The following is a 19469-nucleotide window of genomic DNA, read 5'->3' on the forward strand; positions in this document are numbered from 1 at the left end:
ATAGATTAATTTATTGTGGGTTGCCACCTCCAGCTCTTTTATAAATCAAATTTTTAAAATTGTATTTAATAAATCACTTTCGTTTTCTAAAAATATGTAAAAAATTTAGCTGTCATATTAACATATATTGTGAGTCCACAAAGGAAGATTTTTTGAACTCTAACTCCCATAATACAGAAAGAGATTTCATATATTGAAATACAGACAGCCTTTGAAAACATTTGTACATCATTATTAGATAATAAGTTTAAGGCAGATGTCATCTTTCCATCTTTATCAATCTGATCAAGTTTGTCCAAATATTGGTCAAAAGAGGAATCTGAGTCTATAATCTTATTCCAGTCTCCTGCCCTGACAAAGGTTTAGTTAATTTCTTTAGAGGCTTCTGTTGGAGGTACATATTTCTTGTTAACAATCTTCTTTTGTCTCTCTGTATATTCTCTTCTCTCACATTTTAAGATTATAGTTTTCATATTATCTTTAAAAATATGAGCAGATTATTCAGAATGATTTCGTAATCAACTAAGTTAATTATTCATTCTTGACCCTAACTAGAAGCAAATCTATAAACTAAAAATGCTGTTAAATAATTGATTTCCTTTCTTGTTTTAAGCGACTTGTTCAAACTGTGATTGTTAATTTTGCTGGAAATTTCAATTTAATCTCCTCTAAGATAGTATGCAGTTATTTTACTAGTTTCTTCTCTCCCCATCATAAATTTTTAAAACAATTTTCTAAATGTATTATTGATGAACTTTACCTACCTATCTATCTATCCCTTCCCTTCCTCAGGATTTAACTCATTTCTCATCTCCACACTTCTGCTTATTTGTTGTGGACTGAATTGTGTCTTTCTAAAATTCATATGATGTCATATGATGTCCTAACCCCCAATGTAATTGTGGCCATACATAGGACATTTATGAGGTAATTAGTTAAATTAAGTCATTAGGGTAGGACCCTAATCCCACAGGACTTCTGTCTTTATCAAAAGAGAAAAAGATACCGGGTCTCTCTCCATGTACATACAAAAAAGGGGACATATGAAGACACAGAGAGCAGATCATCATCTACAAGGCAGAAAGAGAGGTCTCCCAGAGACCAACCTTTTGGCAACTAGATATCAGACTGCCAGCCTCCAGAATGGTATGGAAATAAGTGTGCCTGTTGTTTAAGCCACCCAACATGTGGTATCTTGTTATAGCAGCCTAAGCAGGCTCATCCTAAACCACTAATTTCTACCGCCCTTTCAGATTTCTGTGTAAATATCACCTTTTCCAAAGCCCTTTCTATCACATCCATTTTCATCACACCACATTATTAGACTTGCTGCATTTTGATATGTTCTTGCTCATACTGTTTTGGATTTCTGTCATCTGTGACTGATTTAGAAGCTTCTTAAGTTTAGAGACTGTTTCCCACCAATTAGACATCTTTAAGACCTATCGCAGGGAGTGGTGAATGTTAGGCTACAAGAAATGTTTGTTGAAGTGCATTTTTGGAGACATATCAGTACCTGGAAGGCTAGCTACCATAAAGATGTCAAACAATTGTACATGTTCAATTTAACTTGAATTGAAATTCTAAAGACCTTTTTTATGTGGTTCTTCCCTGCAGTGAAGTAAAATATCTACCAATGAGATTATTAATTATATTATGCTATATCAACTCAATAGACATTTAAGTGGCCTCTAAAAGTAATGATTATGAACTCTGTGTAGCATTGTGGAAACATTATAATAAAATGTATGTGAATTGCATGTAACATAATAGAAACATTATAATAAAAAGGAAAAGACAAGAGGTGAAATTGCTCATGAACTATGATTCCAAGTGTTAACAGATAGAAACATGAGAATATTTAGAGAATAATAGTTATAACATGGTGTCAATATGAATATTTTCTCCATTTTCCAAATTTCTGTGTTTTTTTCTATTTTCACCATTAAAATATTAAGTTTACTTAAAAAATCAAGGAAACATGTGAGTAGCATAGATAATATGTATTAGAAGAATATGTGTTAAAAAGGTGAGTCTGTTAGCATGGCAGCTGGAATCGTGGGCATGGGCAACCTGGATGGGGTTAAATCTCATATTTAATGCTTACTAGCTTGATGATCTTGAAGAAGTGATTTGGATGGTATGAGACTTCATCTCCTTGTCCTTTGAATGAGAAATGATATTAAAATAATGCCCACCAAAGAACTAAGACTGCTGGAGTATCAGGAGTGCTCTTAAATGCCAGCTAATAATTTCCAATACAGTGTAAACTCTGTGAGGCTAAGGACCTGTGAATTCACTACTATAGATTAGTGCCTGGCATTTGGTAATTTTATAATACAACTTTATTTATAGATAAATGAATAAAAGGGTGAATGTAATGAAGCTAATAGAAAAGACTTCATAGAAAGTCTAGGATTTTTGAAGAAAGAAGAGCAGGACTTTATATACATATACGTGCATATCTATCTATAATTACATTATATGCCTGATGTCTAAGCAGATAACTAAATAAACATTTTCTGCTTCCTTAATAGAATTAATCCAATTTCCCTTTAAGTTCTTTCCTGAGTAAAATAGATACTTTTTTCAGAAACTGCTTTAACCCATACCTTGTGGTAATTTACTGTGTCTCTGTTCAGAATGATTTCCTTGTGGTAGGTTAGCTCAGGTTCTAGTAGAATCAGCCATGGTAAATATGTAAAATATAATTACTGTAAGAAAGATGAATAACATTGGTAAGATCATTTAATATTTTTGGAAGAGAAAAAAAGCAGAAACTGCTCAAAGCTTAGAATGCCCCTAGGAAAAAGCTGCATTCCCTGCTTTCAAAATCCTTCTTGCTACTTCTGCTCAGTGACGGCACTGAAATTCACTGATCCCTCTGCACACAGTTTTCTTTTTTCAATCTCAGGTCATATCACATTTACAGTTTACTTTCTTAAAAACATCTGGAGTGCAACCAGTGTATTGATTATCTCTCATATTTAAATTGAAAAATATAATGGACTTGGAAGGGAGTAAACCAAGTGGTGGGCAGTTTTCTCTATCACTTTTTCTGTGTGTAGCACAGCAGATATATCTAAACATTTTCAGGATAAAAGGAGATTCGAGTGAGCCACTCAGTGATGTCATAATAAACTTCCTTCCCACACACACATAGGAGTGTAACGCTGACTTAGACATGTTCCAGGAGATATATCACTCACCCATTCTTTAGGAAACAATTATGAATGGAGTAAGTCAGAGTGTGTCTCCTTGTCCCCTCTCCAGCCCTTATTTATATATTCATACATCTATTGATTCAAAAGGTTAGTCATTCAAATATATATACTATGTATTCATCACACATTTTCTCTATACTAAAGGGCTGTGGAATTTTTGCATTCCAAGAACTTACATTCTAACTGGGAGAGAGACACTCTAAATGAAAGAAAATAAGTAAAGTAATTTCAGAATGCAAAAATTAAAAAAAAGTAAAGAAGAAATAAGGGGGAGAGGTATAGAGTGAGGAAGTTTTCATGGCTACTTTAGAGCTAGCATTCTGAATGGCTTCTCTTAGGGAGTTATAGTTCAAGCTGGGGTGTGACAAATGGACACTCAGCCACAACAGGATATTGGGAGAAGAGAGTGTCAGGCTTAATTTCCAAAGAGCATAGTGGCTTGATGTTTCTAAAGAATTGAAGAAGGAAAGGAAGGAAGGAAGAGGGGGAGAGAGGGAGAAAGAGAGAAAAAGAGGAGAAAATGTTAGTGGGATTGAAGGAAACAATGACAAGTTTTATGGGGTGGATGTGAAGGAATAATATGGGCTCAATTTGGCCATGAAAAAGTCTTAGGTTTTCTGCTAATTGCAATTGATCTTCAGTGGAGCATTTTCTCTAAGGCAGTGATATTATCTATTAGATAATTTCTAAAAGGTTTTACACACACATACATACACACACACACACACACACACTACTCCAACATCTTGTGTCTTATGAAAAAGTTGTCTAGACACAGAGATAGGACACCAGGTACTTAAAGAAGTCAGAGAAATGTATCCAAAGGAATCAATGCGAGAACTGAATTGTGAAAGCTTTGAGTTCCAGTCCAGATGAACCAGAGGAAAAAAGCATTTTTTAAGTATTTAAGTATTGGTGAATCAACTGTACACTAACATTTTTAAACTCTTGATTTTGTCAAAAAACAAATATAAACAAGATGCAACTGAAATTTTTTGACATCCCTGAAGTTTTAAACAATCTAGACATATTTGCTTAAAGTTTGAGTAAAGGTTGGGAGGTTGACTTCTCAAGTATCTGCATATATTTTATTTACTTCAAATATAAAAATTTCTTGTATACCAGAAACAGAATAAAAAGTGGTTCCTCAAAAATATGTTGTTGTATATTTGTAAAATATCTACCCTTTATTGGACTATTACACTGTTCTGTACATATTTTAATTTTTCAAGAATTCAGATTTGAGGGGTAGGGTAGAGTTCAGTGGTAGAGTGCATGCCTAGCATGCACGAGGTCCTATGTTCAATCCCGGACCTCCATTAAACAAACAAACCAAAAAAAACAGACCAAATTACCTTGGCCCCTACTCACCTCAAGAAAAGATTGCATTTAAAAAAAGAAATTCAAAATTTACATTGACACTAACAGGGAACTATTATCATGTTCAATTTCCTGTTGAAGAAAATGAGTTTCAGGGAGGCTTCCCCAGCTCATTTCAGATGGCAAATGTCGGGGTAGGACTAGACCTGAGCTCAAGTCCATCGAATTATTCTGCTGTTCCACACAGTTTAAACCATGGCTACTTTCAAAGCATGCTTGAGTATTCAGCAATAGAATGTGGGTTTTCCTTTACTGTGTGGCTTACTCTGAAAACAATAAAAGCACATAAAACTATGAAAAAGAGGAAAGAAAACATATACTTTTTTTGTTATTTTTTAAACTACTCTATATCATTCTCCTCCTCATCCTCTTTTCTACTGTCCTTTCTTACTTAATGGCTTCAATCTTTCTTATATCCCTTCTTCATGTCCTTTTTCCTACTGTGCTTTATTTCTTTGTGGCATAAGCCTTTATTCTTAGATCTACAGTCTTAGAGTACATTTGTAATATATCTTATCTTTTTAAGAGAAAAATATGTAATATATATATGATCATAGAATAGCAAACTTTATAGGGCTCCTAAATCTATAATTTTATATGAATATTTCGGTCATTTTTAAGCTTATAAGCAAAATCTCCATGTGAAGAGTATGTTTGCAAATACACAGACACCAAATATAAAATCATATAATTTAGAATTTTTATATATTAAAAGCTACAGAAATAAGCCATAAGCAAAGTGCTTATAATTGTTGGCATGGCAGAGAGAAAGTTATGTAGTTTACATAGCCTCGGAGCATCTGTTATCTGAATAAGAACTGAAAACACTCTTTAAAAGATCCTGGGCACATTAATGGAATCATGATTTCCCCTAAAAGTGAATAAACCTATAGATTAATATTACAGGAAACTGTGTAAGAGGATATAGTAAAATATTTATTTAATGTTATTTTAAAAAATTACTTCTATTCTACCACCTGAAGACATTCATGTATCAAGAATTTGACTGGAAAGAACAAAGGAAGAAAAAGAAATAAGTAGGAAAAAGGCTTGCAGTCAATTTTCCTAGAAGCAGTACCTCATTCCTGGGCTTGGTGCTTTATAAAATACAATTGTCTATGCCTGCTCTTCAAATAGAATCATTTATAAACGTTGTGCAAATCCATATTATAAATTTCATAGCTTCTGCCAAAATTAAGGATATTTTCTTACTTTGAAAAACACCTCATTTAATTGTTTTAACTGCAAAATTAATGAAATTCAGAACATCTAAGAAAAATTACAAAACAAATGACTAACATATTTTACAGCACCTCCTATTCAAGAGATGGAATCTGCTTCTCAGTTCTGTGAATCTGGGCTTGTCTATGACTTGCTTTGACCTAGAGAACCTGACAGAAGTAGTGGTTATCTTTTTAAGTTGTTAAGTTTCCTGGTGTTTCTTTTATTCAACACAAAATAACTGATACAACACTGATCAACAGGAATTGGACAAAATTATTTCGATAAGTTTTCCTTACAAATAAAATATCAAGTGAGATCTAGATATTAAGTTCATTATTCATGCCTTCTGCCAGAATGTGGCTTTCTTCACCTGTTAGAAATTCTAGAGACCCTGAGCTGAGGTTGCTTCTTTCTTAGAGAGGATGGATGAGAGTGTACTAGCCTGCTTATTGACCTTGTCCTCTGTCAGCCACCTCTGAAGTTAGCTGCTCATCTAAAGGTGGGATTCTGCACTGTTCCTATTTATTATTTTCTCCAGAGCAGAAACTGTGGACCTATGGTTACATGTGATCACAATCTATGGAAGGACACATCACCATGGTCTTTTAAATAGATATAAAATGTCAACAGGCCTGGCTTATTAACACACACAGGTCCTTAATAAAAGCTTAGGTAAAGATTGATCTTTGAACTTCAAAAAAGAAACAAAGAGCTATTGGAGGTCATCAATGAGAGGATGTGACTTCAGCTGACTCATAAGCTGGACCCACCAATCAGAGGCTCCTCACCCTCTCCTCTGCCCTTGCCATGTACCTTCTGACCACCTCTCCCACAGCTGGAGCTGTTTTCAAGGACACAGCCTTGAGAAAGCAATGTATGATGGAGACAATCTGGAAAGTACATGTGACTGAATCCAGTAAAGGCCTCCAAATAAACTTTTAAGATTCTGGTGGGCAGGTTCAGAAGTCTATTTGTCCCATAGCCACCCAAGACAAACCTCATGTGTAACTTCCCATGCTTATTAAACCTGCCACATACCAGTCTGGAGTGGTTTGCCTCTTTCTTCAGTCTCTCTTTGCACTCTATGTATGGGGATCAGTTTTTAAACCAACAAGAGCAGCTTCATTTCTCTAATGTGGCTATTAGCAGAAACCATAGATTGAATAAAGCACATCTGGTTATTACCTCCATCTACCTTAGAGGGTGGAGGAAGAGGGCAAGGGATAAAGGGCTCCTGACTTGAGTCCATGATGTTTGTAGAGAGGAGATTGCTCACTGCTTGGTAGTGAGCTCTTAAGTGCAATATCTCAGCTTTACTACTTCAGACAAAGGCAGTGATTTTCGTAGGGAATGGGTGACAGCTGCAGCACTGATTCCACCAGGTTTCCAAGGAAAAGAGGCTGAAGGATTATGCTTTTAAGTGGCTAGGTGGGTTGCTCAGAGTTTTTTTTTTTTTTTTTTTAAGCAGTAGGTCTCCACCTTGAGTAATTCTCTCCTGGGACATTTGGTAAGATCTGGAAAGATTTTTGATTGTCATACTAGGAGTGAAATGCTATTGCGATTTCATATAAGATGCAGCTAAATGTCATAAAATGTACAAGTCAGCATTCCTCCTCACTCCCCCCCACCACAGACACACACACAAGCACAATCCCATCCAAAATGGCAATAATGCCAAAGTCCAGAAACCCTGGTCTAGAGGAGCCAGGCCTTCCTTACCAGATCAGGAACATGCAGGTGGTTTTTGCTGTCAGTCTTTCAAATTGTGTAATGAAATCCCAATGACACTTCTATAATTGAAACAGAATGGTTGTGCTTAAATTTACACTACTCTATTATAACAAAATAATGTTATCCTATTTAAAATTTACAGGGAACAGATTTCAAATGATTTAGGGAAGAATCTGTTATTCAAAGGGAAAAAAATAGGCCCAGGTTCCAAGTGTGGGATTCCATGAAAAAACTTACATTATACATTTACCATTTACTATAATAAACCCTCCCTTATTATACAATTTTAGTTTTATAAAGAAGCTTTCATGTACCTTGTTATTAACAATAGCCCCAAATCAGTGCTTAAAAAACTCATCTGTTACCCAAGTTGTAAATGAATCATTTCCTTGTGATGTCAGGAATCTTGGGGCCCATAAAAGGAATTTTTTTAGTGTCTATCAGAGTACGCTACAAAACAAATATCATTAAGCATATGGAAAGAAATATAATGTTCTTGCTTTTTGAGAAGACTTAGAAAAAACACTTATTTAATAAGATCCTCACACTGAACTTTATACTAAGTTATGTGTAGCTTAATTGGATTAAATTTAAGCCTTTTTTAAGTTGTAATTTAAATTATGCTTTTATGATAACTTTTTTAAAAATCTATTTATGTGTATTTCTGAAATTTATTTGGATGGGCATTTAATTATATCATATTTACTCCTCTCGTTCTTTCTAAAATAGAATCTAGAATAGATTGAGTATTGTTTATCATCTGAAAGTTAAAACTCAGACTATAGATGATTTTTAGATCCTTATGCTGTTCATTTTTTCCTCCATTGTGAACTGGGCAAATGCTGTAGTTATTTAGAAATCTTTTCCATTGCCTTCTGGAAAGAGTGAAAAGAAACAGAAATGGGATAGGAGAAATTAGCCTAAAACATAGACTTTAAGAAGAAATAAATGTGAAAGCTGTTATTGCAGTTTTGCAGTTGGATAGCTACTGTATGAAGTGACAGAAAACCAATATTAATAGAAGTTTTATACCATTAAATGCATACTTAATTTTTTTCTTTAAATTCTTCTTTTTGCTTTTGTTACTTACAGATCAAAATTTAAAATGAGTGCTTTTTGTTATTTTTTCTTCTCCATGAAAGTCATTTTGTTAATTAATCCATTTATTACTGTGTTCCTTGATTTTAAGTTGTTTCTGCTTCTTCATTATCTTGATTACATTATCTTATACAGTGACACAAAAAACTGCTGTTACCCCTTTTATTCACTGATTGATAAGGCAGTGAATATAGTTAGCAGAAATTTTGTAAAAACTGAAGTGTCTCATGTATGTGGAAGAATTTAATTTTATTTTTCTTGAATCTATATCCTGACATTGATGCTGTCATTCAAAACTGCTTTAGGCATTGCTTTCTAAATTCTAACATTTATTCAACAAATATTGAATACATATAACACATCAGAATATCCTTAGACAAAGGGATATAATGTATAAAACAAAATATGCTTCCCTCCATGAAGCTTGTATTATAGCACCCTCTATCCTTCTGATTATGGTGTTTCTCTTGATTCTTTCTCAATCTATGCATTCATCTTTTTAACAAATATTTATGGTGTTCTTATGTGCTTGGCTTTGTTCTACATATTTGGTACATAATGGTGAGATGATTACTATCTTTGTGTTTTTTAAATTAGAATGGGGAAATGAATATTATATAATAAAGGCAGACCTGAATACAAAATAATGAGATTTTAAGCACTAAGAAAGAGACAAATTCTCTGTAAGAAAACAATCAGGGTAGCAGATTCTTATATAGAATTTGTAGCCCAGTATTTTCCTTAAAAGAAGTAAATCAACCTGAGAGCTGAGTGAAGAGAAGGATATAGCCATGCCCAAGAATTCAAATTCATGTTTTTCTGATAGAATATCATCACATTTAAGTACTGAGATGGGTAAAAGTCACAGTCTTCAGTACACCAGAGTCCAGTGCAACTGAAATTCAGTGAATAAAAGGAGAGAAAGATATTAGAAGATGCTGGGTGGTGGTCATGATGTTGAAGATCAAGAAGGTGTTTTTTGGAAATGTACTAATCAGGAATTGGTGATATTTTTTATGTGAGGACTAAGGAATACAGAAGTATCAAGGATGACCCCTAAACCTGAGCTTAAGCAGCAAAACAGGGGACATAGTTTATGGAAGGAATGAGATGAGTTTGCAAAATGTGTTAGAGACACCTTTTCTGGCACTAAAGCAGAGATGTCAGACGGAAAGCTGAGTATAGGTCAAACTTCAGAGGAGGTGATCAGATTGAAGTTAGAGGTATAATGAAAGATGTCTTGAGCTGATAGTATAAGTCATAAAAACAGGTTCCCCAAAGAGTGTCTTGAGAAGATACTTCCAGTATAGATTCAATAGTAAGGTTTGAATAGAGGAATAAAATCTGGGAGCATGCACTAGGAAATGGAGATATGGAAAAAATAGAAAAAGCTTTGACTTCTAGGGGATTAAGGTCAAGCTGAAGAGATAAACAAGTATCTGAATAGTTATATGATAAAGGTATGTACTATCTACTAAGGGAGCACAATGGAAGAAACATTTAACTCTACTGAGGGTAGTTCAGAGGAGAGTTACAGTAGGATAATATGGAGCATTTCTGAAAAATCTTCAAAATAAATAACATGCTAATAGGAAACAGGCAAGAACATTCTGAGTAAAGATTTGAGATTAAAAAAATTTAAAGCATTTGAACAATTGTAAATAGTTCAGCTTAATTACATGGTTATAGCTTGTTTCACAATTCAAGATTTAGTTTAACCTTCACTGATGTACATTTTCACCTTTATTTTACATTCCTGTAGTAATTAACAAATCATATTGCTTTTGCCCTCTCATTGTCTGTATTAATATTTTCTCTCCTGACTTGTCTTTAATCTGTACAGTAAAAAGAGGAGGATAATTCCTTCTTATAAGCAAATGCTCATGCAGTTCTATGGAAACATCAAATGGTCTACAAATGTATCATTTTCTAAAAAACTGTATTCTTGTCCCTTTGTCCTTGGCAGAGATGGAGGTAAAACTTTTAATTAGTGTGAAAACCAAAATAACTGTATCCAAAATATTACAACATATCATTCTAACCTATCTGTGATGCCCTGATATAAGTAAAACAATTCAGTGATCTGAAATTAACCTGTAATTATAGTGTTGAGAATTAATCAGTACAATTTAGGTTTCATTAAATTCAAACACACTCAATATTGAATCAATTTATTAAGCTTATTTATTTCCCAGTCCCCAACAGACACAATGATACCAACATATAACAAGTTCAGATATATAAACAGCTTCACTATTCCACATACAGAAGTGAGACTACAACTTCCCAACTAGAATAAGGTACACTCTAAACGCAAATTAAAAGCAAGACAAGACACTCTAAATTGGAGATCTGCTTGCTGTTGGCGAGAATGCTTTGAAATATTGTTCTTGATCTATATGCAAAAGTATAGGGACACACACTTGTCAAAAGAGAATACAAAGTTCAATCTAACCAATCCATCTTGTGCAGATTTTCCCTTCATTCAGTGCAAGTTTAAAATGTATAAATTATTTTGATCAGAAATCATCAATAAAATCTTAATTCAAAACAAATACAACAGAAGTGTCTTGTTCACACAATGCCTGTGTGTCTTTGAAAAAAGAAAACTACCTGGAAGCAATCCTCTCTGTACCTCTCTGCCAATTTTGATTAACAGATTCCCTCATCTTGACTTGGAGCAACTCTCTTAGAACCATAAATTGTGAAAATGAATTGCACATTAAAGTTTCTGGCTCCCGACGACCTTGAGTTTTCCAAATAATGTTTTTCAAGACATTTAACTAAATGCAACTATTGTGCAAGGAGATGGTAGTTGTCAATATGAACACTTCAATAGAGTAGAAGTAGTCATGTTGAATTTTTTGTATTCAATTATTCATTCTATGTTATATGATAACACATAATCTATCAATTATTTGTTAACTATCACAATTAAATTTGTCAGAATTTTTGGTAAAGCCACTACCAAAAACAGCAATGATTAAACATGCTTTTATAAGGATCAAGCAACCAATGCAGTTTAACACATGATCCATTAGAATCTCTCTTATCAAATCCTGGAGTTCTTTGACAGGTGGAAAAATGTAAATACTGTATACATTACAGAAGAGATCTTACAAAATTCTACCAATAAATATCCACAAAACTATTGCATGTCACTGTTAAAATTCAATTTCACTATTCTGTTGAAAAAATTCCATTGGTTACATATCTCATTTAAGTGTTGGAAAGAATACTCAGTGACTTCTAAGAAATGATGGACAATCTGAATTAAATAGCTAATTAACTTAAAATCAAAACTATAAGTTGCATATTTGATAAAAGTAATCTATATGTGTGCTTATCACACTAATATAATGTGGAATAAGATGGCTATAATTGTGGATGACTGGATCTACAGAGGTAGTAAAATGGTCCTGCTAGCTAGTAAGTCTGATTATTAAATTCAGGAAGGAATAAGAAGAAAGTAGGGAAGAGAGGGAGAGAGGAAGATGAGAGGGAGTTAAAGAGAAAAAGAAGGGAAGGAAGGAACGATTTGTAGTCAAACTGTTACATGTCAGGCCCTAAAATAAATTATTTCCTTAATTCTCCAACACTGGCTCTATTGTACCCAGAATTTATTTTAGCTTTTTTTTCCCAAGGTGAAAACATCAAGGTTTAAGAATATCAAATAAACTTCCTGTGAACACATAAATAATGAAGGAAGAAACAGGACTTTAAACTATTGACTTTTTATTATATCTGGACAACAAAAGTTACTTAAACATAGACTGATTAAACAAATATTTACTACTATTTATTTTTATCATTTACCCACTTTCCTGTAACTATGATAATCACCAGCAAAAACTCAGGTTGTAATGTCTCTTTATTTCACCATTGTAACAGTAGAAATAGAAAAAATATTTCCTATACAAAACATTTGATTTTAAGGTATTTTTTACTCAGCATGCTGAAGATAAATTCAATTAATGGTAGTTAAAATTAATCAGCAAGAAATTGAATGGGACAAAGGGCCTAATTGTTCCTTAAAATATTTATTTCAGAGTCTGTTCTACATGTCATTTTTTATGACGTCTTGTTGGGATATCTCTTAATAAAAAAAAATAGTTACTTTTTTGAGATACACTTTTGAAAGGTTGTGATAATATAATACAAATAGAATTATTCCTGTTTTACTAAACTTGCATAAATGCAAATTCTGAAACACAAGCATAAGGTCAGCTTTGTTTCTCAGTACAAAATTAAACTATACTAAATTAAACTATGCTAAAGGGAAGTGCTTGGCTAAGGGAGTTTGGCCATCTAAATAAATGACCATCATTTATGCAGTTTGCTCATTCCCCTGCAATGATTTTGCATGTTAAATAAAAATTGATATGAGTGAAAGGATATGAAATCTCTACCAACAAATTAGAAAGAAAAAATAACACACTAACTTAAAATATACTTCAGCTACCTGTCATGAGCATATTTTAAAAAGCCTTAATGGAAAGAAGTGCAGTACTTGGCAATATCAGTACTTGCTTCTATAGATGATTCAGCTTATTTGAGTCTTAAAAAGGAATTAGACATATTTGTATCTTCATATCTGAATGTTATGTGGTTTTCCTGTGGGATAAGGTGAATTATTTCCATTTAATAACTTTAGAAACAAAAGATAGGATATTTCCATATTATATTTTAGATGTTGGTATTTAAAATAGCACCTTTGGCCATAGCTTGACCTCATATTTTGTTTCTCCTTATTTTATATTAATCTTAAATCAACATTTGCAAAATTTTGTGCATGGTACTTCTTGTGAATAATTAAAATGGGTCAAACCAAGGAATTGTATTTGACTTCTTTAGGGCAGAAAACGGGGAGAAAAAGTTAAGAAATTCTACCATTTTACTAGAGATTGCTCTGCAAGGCTGACTGCAGGGGACTTTCAACTGCTTACCCATGCAAGTGTTTATCAGTAAACTGACAATTTCAACTGTCTGTATTTACAAGTTCCTGCTGTTCAACGTCAATAAACTCACCGACTGAATTCATGCATTTCAGCCACACAGCCAAGCACTGACTGCAACTGCAAGGAATGCCTTTGAAAAATTGAGATCAAAGATTGAAAACTTGCACTTTTAAGTGTAGATCCATTCACATTCTTTAAGACTCTTTAGGGAAGCTCAGCAGTGGACAGTCATATAACTGCTATGCACTTACAGTTGGTGTTATTTGTTAAGAAAATGTATGGCAATTAGAAACCAGAAAAGGGATTGACAAGATGACAAGAGTAGAAGGACACATGGCCCACCCTGTCCCATGAACACACCAAAAATTATATACAAATACAGAACAATTCACACAGAATAACTCCTGAAATTTGACATAATTTCTCTTACTTTGGAAATACAAGGAAAGCCCCACAAAACCAGGTAGAGGAAAAAAAAGAAAGAAAAAGGAAATTGGTGCATGATATTCTTCACAGAAAGAGAGCAGCATAGAAAGAATAGTGCCCTCACCCTGGGAAGCTCCCTCTCCAGCAAGGAGATCCACAGGGACAGAACAGGAGCTTCAGAGGTTCAGAGGAGGCAGCAACAGCTGCTTAGCAGAAAGAACTAAGAGAAACCAGCAGTGAGAGTCACTTTGAATCCTAGCCTAAGATGCATGCCATTGGGGACAGGCTGGGCTGGGCTGCTGGAACTCAGGCTTACACGGATGAGCCTGGGGAGAGGACTGGGGTTGACTGCACACAGGCAGCCTCAGGAGCCTGGAGTGTGGTGCGGGCTGTGGCTAGAAGAAAGTGCAAATCAATCTGGGTCCCTCCATAGAAAGCACCATTGCATGTGGGATGAGGGGTGCATTGCAACCTTCATAGCTGCCATCTCTACTAGTGCACAGGGTGTTGCTCTGCACCAATGTTGATGAGCATTCTTGTGAGAAGAGAGGCGGGGTTCAGTCACAACCATCTTCTCAGCATGCTCTGGAGCGTTACAACTGCTGGTGCTCGTCTTCTGGGCAGAGGAGGGGCTGAAACATGAACCATTACTCAGGGGCCCTGCAACATCACAGGCAAGACTGTCATTTTAGTCCCAGGCAGAGGTGGTGGATTTGGTCTCCTGGTGCCTTTGTAGAACTGTGCCTCTAAGACAAATGAGTGGAGATTTGGTGCACATTGGGGATGTGTTTGGCATCAACCGTAGGTCTGTGTACCCTGTTTTCGATTTGTGGTTACCCAGTTTTTTAATTATGTTAGCCCATTAGTATATCTATTTGCTTTAGAGTGGTAGTCATAAAGGCTCTAACACATCCTATGAAGAATGCAAAGATAATTTACATTTGGTTTCACTGGGGAATTCTACCAAACATACAAAGAAGAACTCCTATTGATCCTTCTCAAACTCTTCCAAAAGATTGAAGAGGAGGGAATACTACCAAACTCATTCTACAAAGACACCATCACCCAATATCAAAACCACGTAAATATACTACCAAAAAAGAAAATTATAGGCCAATATCATTGATGAACATAGATGCAAAAATCCCTCACAAAATATTAGCAGACTCCAATGACACATAAAAAGATCATACACAATGATCAAGTTGGATTCTTCACCGGGATGGTTCAATATACACAAATCAAACAATGTGATACACCAAATCAACGAAAGAAAGGACAAAAATCACATGATCATCTCAATATATGCAGAAAAAGCATTTGATAAAATTCAAAAATCATTTATGATAAAAATTCTTACCTAAGTGGGCATAGAAGGAACATATCTCAACATAATGAAAGCTATTTATAACAAACCCACAGCCAGCATAATACTCAACAGTGAAAAGGTGAAAACCTTCCCTCTAAAATCTGGAACAAGACAAAGATGCCCATTCTCATCACTTTTATTCAACAGAGTAGTGGAAGTACTGGCCAGAGCAATTAGACAAGAAAAAGAAATAAAAGGAATCTAAATTCAAAGAGAAGAAGTAAAATTGTCACTAAATGTGGATTACATGATACAATATATAGAAAACCTTAAAGGCTCTACACTAAAACTAATAAAGCTGATAAAATATTTGGCAAGGTAGCAGGATACAAGATTAACATAGACAAGTCAGTTGCATTTCTTCACACTAACAATGAAATATCAGAAAAGGAAAATAAAGAAACAATCTCTTTTAAAATCTCATCCAAATAAAAAAAATTCTTAGGAATAAATCTGACCAAGGAGGGGAATGATTTTTATCAGGAGAACTAGAAAACATTAATTAAGGGGATTAAAGATAACTCAAAGAAATAAAAAGATATCCCATGTTCTTGGATTGGAGGAATTAATATTGTTAAAATGGTCACACTACCAAAAGCAATCATTAAAAAGTCCATGAATGATAAACGCAAGAGAGAGTGTGGAGAAAAGGGAGCCCTCACACACTGCTGGTGAGAATGTAGATTGGTACAGCTATTACGGAAAACAATATGGAGATTCCTTAACAAAAACTAAAAATAAAGTTACAATATTATCCAGCAATCCCACTCCTGGGCATATATCTGGAGATAACTCTAATTCAAAAAGATACATGCACCCCAGTGTTCATAGCAGCAATATATACAGGTAGCCAAGACATGGAAGAAGCCTAAGTGTCCATTGACAGATGGCTGGATAAAGAAACTGTGGAATATTTATACAATGGAAAACCACTCAGCCATAAAAAGAATAAAAGAATGTCATTTGCAGCAATATGGATGGACCTGGAGGTTATCATTCTAAGTGAAGTAAGCCAGAAAGAAAAAAAAATTATATGTGATATCACTCATATGTGGAATCTAAAACAAATTAAAAATAAAGACACAAATGAACTTCTTTACAAAGCAGAAAAAGACTCACAGACATAGAAAGTAAACTTATGGATACTAGGGTGAAAGGAGGTGGGAATGAATAAATTAGGAGTTTGTAGATATATGTACTATTATATATATAATAGATAAGCAACAAGCTTCTTCTCTATAGCACAGGGAAGTATATTCAGTATTTTGTAGCAACCTAAAATGAAAAGTAATATGAAAACAAATATATGTATGAATACATATATGACAGAAACATTATGCTGTGCACCAAAAATTGACACAACTTTGTAAACTGACTTTACTTCAGTTGAAAGAAAGAAAGAAAGAAAGAAAGAAAGAAAGAAAGAAAGAAAGAAGGAAAGAAAGAAAGAAAATAGAAAGAAAGAAAGAAAGAAAGAAAGAAAGAAAGAAAGAAAGAAAGAAAGAAAGAAAGAGAGAAAGAAAGAAAGAAACTAAAAAATTTAAAAGGGATAAAGAAGGCCAACAAAAATAATAAACAAAAAGAGGAAAATTGGATTGGATTTTTTCAAAGTACCCCTTTATCTTATTATTTATAATTTAGTCAGTCCTCTATTTAACCATATATCAATTGGTTATTGCCCCTGACCTTCACTGACCTACTTTCTCTCTCTATTGTCCTACTTATTCCAAACATTTCATATAAATGGAATCCAATATATGGCTTTTTGTGTATGACTCCTTTCACTTAGCATAATCAGAACTTCATTCTTTTTATGTCCAAATAATGTTGTATTGTATGGATATACCACATTTTACTTACCCAATTTCTTATTGATAGACTTTGGCTTGTTTTCATTTTGGGGCTATCATGCATATTGATGCTGTGAATATTTGTGTACAAATTTTTGAACGTATTTTTAAAATTTTCTTGGGCATAACAGTGGAGTTGCTGGATCATATGATAATTCTTTCTTTAACTTTTTGAAGAACCAGCTGCCTTACAAATTGGCTTCACTATTTTACATCCCCCCGACTCAAAGCAATGTATGGTGTTTCCAATTACTTCACATTCTTTCCTGTTATTGCTTGTCTTTTTTTTTTTTAATGATAGCTATCCTGGTAGGTGTGAAGTGGTACCTAAAATTGTATTAACTTTCTTAGCATTTACAAACTATGTGATATACAGGTAGATATGAAACTAGATTCATAGGGACATAATTAGATACATGATAGAAAAAGGTATACAGGAATATCTCAAAGATATTGCATGTTCAATTCCAGACAACTACAATAAAGCACATATCACAGTAAAATGAGCCACATAATTTTTTTGGTTTCCAAGTGCATATAAAATTTATGTTATACTACACTGTAGTCTATTTAGCTTGCAATAGTATTATATCTAAAAAGCAATACACATATCTTAATTAAAAATACTTTAAAATCTCTTAGGCATCATCTGAGACTTCAGTGAGTCATAATTTTTTTACTGGTGGAGTGTCTTGCCTCGATGCTGGCAGATCAGGCTAGCAGTTGCTGAAAGTTGAGATGTCTGGCAATTTCTTAAAATAACAATAAATAATAATTGATAGTGAAACATTGATTGATTCCTCTTTCACTTGAACACTTAGAGGCCACTGTAGGTTTATCAACTCATCTAATTTAAATATTATTGTGTCTCAGGGAATAGTGAGGCCCAAGAAAAGAAAGAGAGAGGGGGGAACAGTCAAGTCAATGGAGCAGTCAGAACACACACATCATCTGTGAATCTGGTTTTCCTCTCATGTGGGTGGGGTTCATGGCACCCTGAAACAATTACAGTAGTAACATCAAAGACCACAGGTCACCATAACAAATATAATAACAATGAAATAGTTTGAAATACTGGTAAAATTACCAAAGTGTGACAGAGAGATACAATGTGGAAAAATGGCAGTGATAGACTTCCAGAGACCAGGTTGCCACAAACTTTCAACTTGTAAGGAAAAAACTCAATATCTGCAAAGTACCGTTAAGTGAAGCACAATAAAATAAGATATACCTGTATATAGAAACTTCCAAACAAATTATGCAAATTCATGTTTTTTTTCTGAGAATAAGCATAGTCACAAGGTCAGATACTCTTTTGTGAGAGGAATGACACTTTTGGAGTCACCGGCATTGACTGCTTTTTGAAGGATGAACACTATTCACACAGAGTGAGAAGAGAGAGAAAACTCTTCAAATAGAATATTTAAAGTAACATTTTGGGAAGGCAAAGTGTACAGGGTATCATTGTGAAACACAGGGTAGATCTACTTTGCTTGAGCAGACAGTTTTACAATTGAAGAAAATAAACCTGGAAAAACATATAGCCATTACAACTAAAATAAGGCAACATAAATAATTAGAGTAATTACATACTTTCAATATTTTGAAACAATGCAAGATGATGATATGTTTAAGTGGCATCATGAGTGAAACATCATAATTAACATGACTTTGCACTGAAATTTTCATAAGAGTTTCAGAAAGGGATAGTATTTGGATGGACATAGACACATCCCAGGTTGGTCCAATAGCGGAAGGAACTATTGAGAATTAGATAAGAGATGGACAAAGCTGTGCCTGCTATTCATTTCTCCCCACAAGCCTTGTGCTGTAACATGATATCCCACTGAGGGACCCTAGAGCTAAGGTTGCTTCTGATCTCCATGTATTTCTATTCTTTTGAACCCAATTTGGCTACTAGTTACATTATGTTTATAAAAACAAAGTGTTTTATGTGAGGATATTAATTAGCTATGTCAGCACTGGACTGCACCCTGCAGGTCTACAAGCCCTGTACTTGCCCAGCTTCAAGACCTGAGAAAAAGCCCAGAGTCAGCAACAGAGATAATCAATAGTTTAATGATTAGGGTGATCTTGCACATCTGAAGCAAAGTCCTGGAGCAAAATCCTGCCATGTGTGGGAGCTGGAGGGCAGGACATGATGGCAGTCTTTGCTTCTGGTGGGGAAGGAAAGGTTACCAGTTATAGG

The sequence above is a fragment of the Vicugna pacos genome, unplaced genomic scaffold (genome assembly GCF_048564905.1).
Source record: "Vicugna pacos unplaced genomic scaffold, VicPac4 scaffold_16, whole genome shotgun sequence".
Lineage (NCBI taxonomy): Eukaryota > Metazoa > Chordata > Mammalia > Artiodactyla > Camelidae > Vicugna > Vicugna pacos.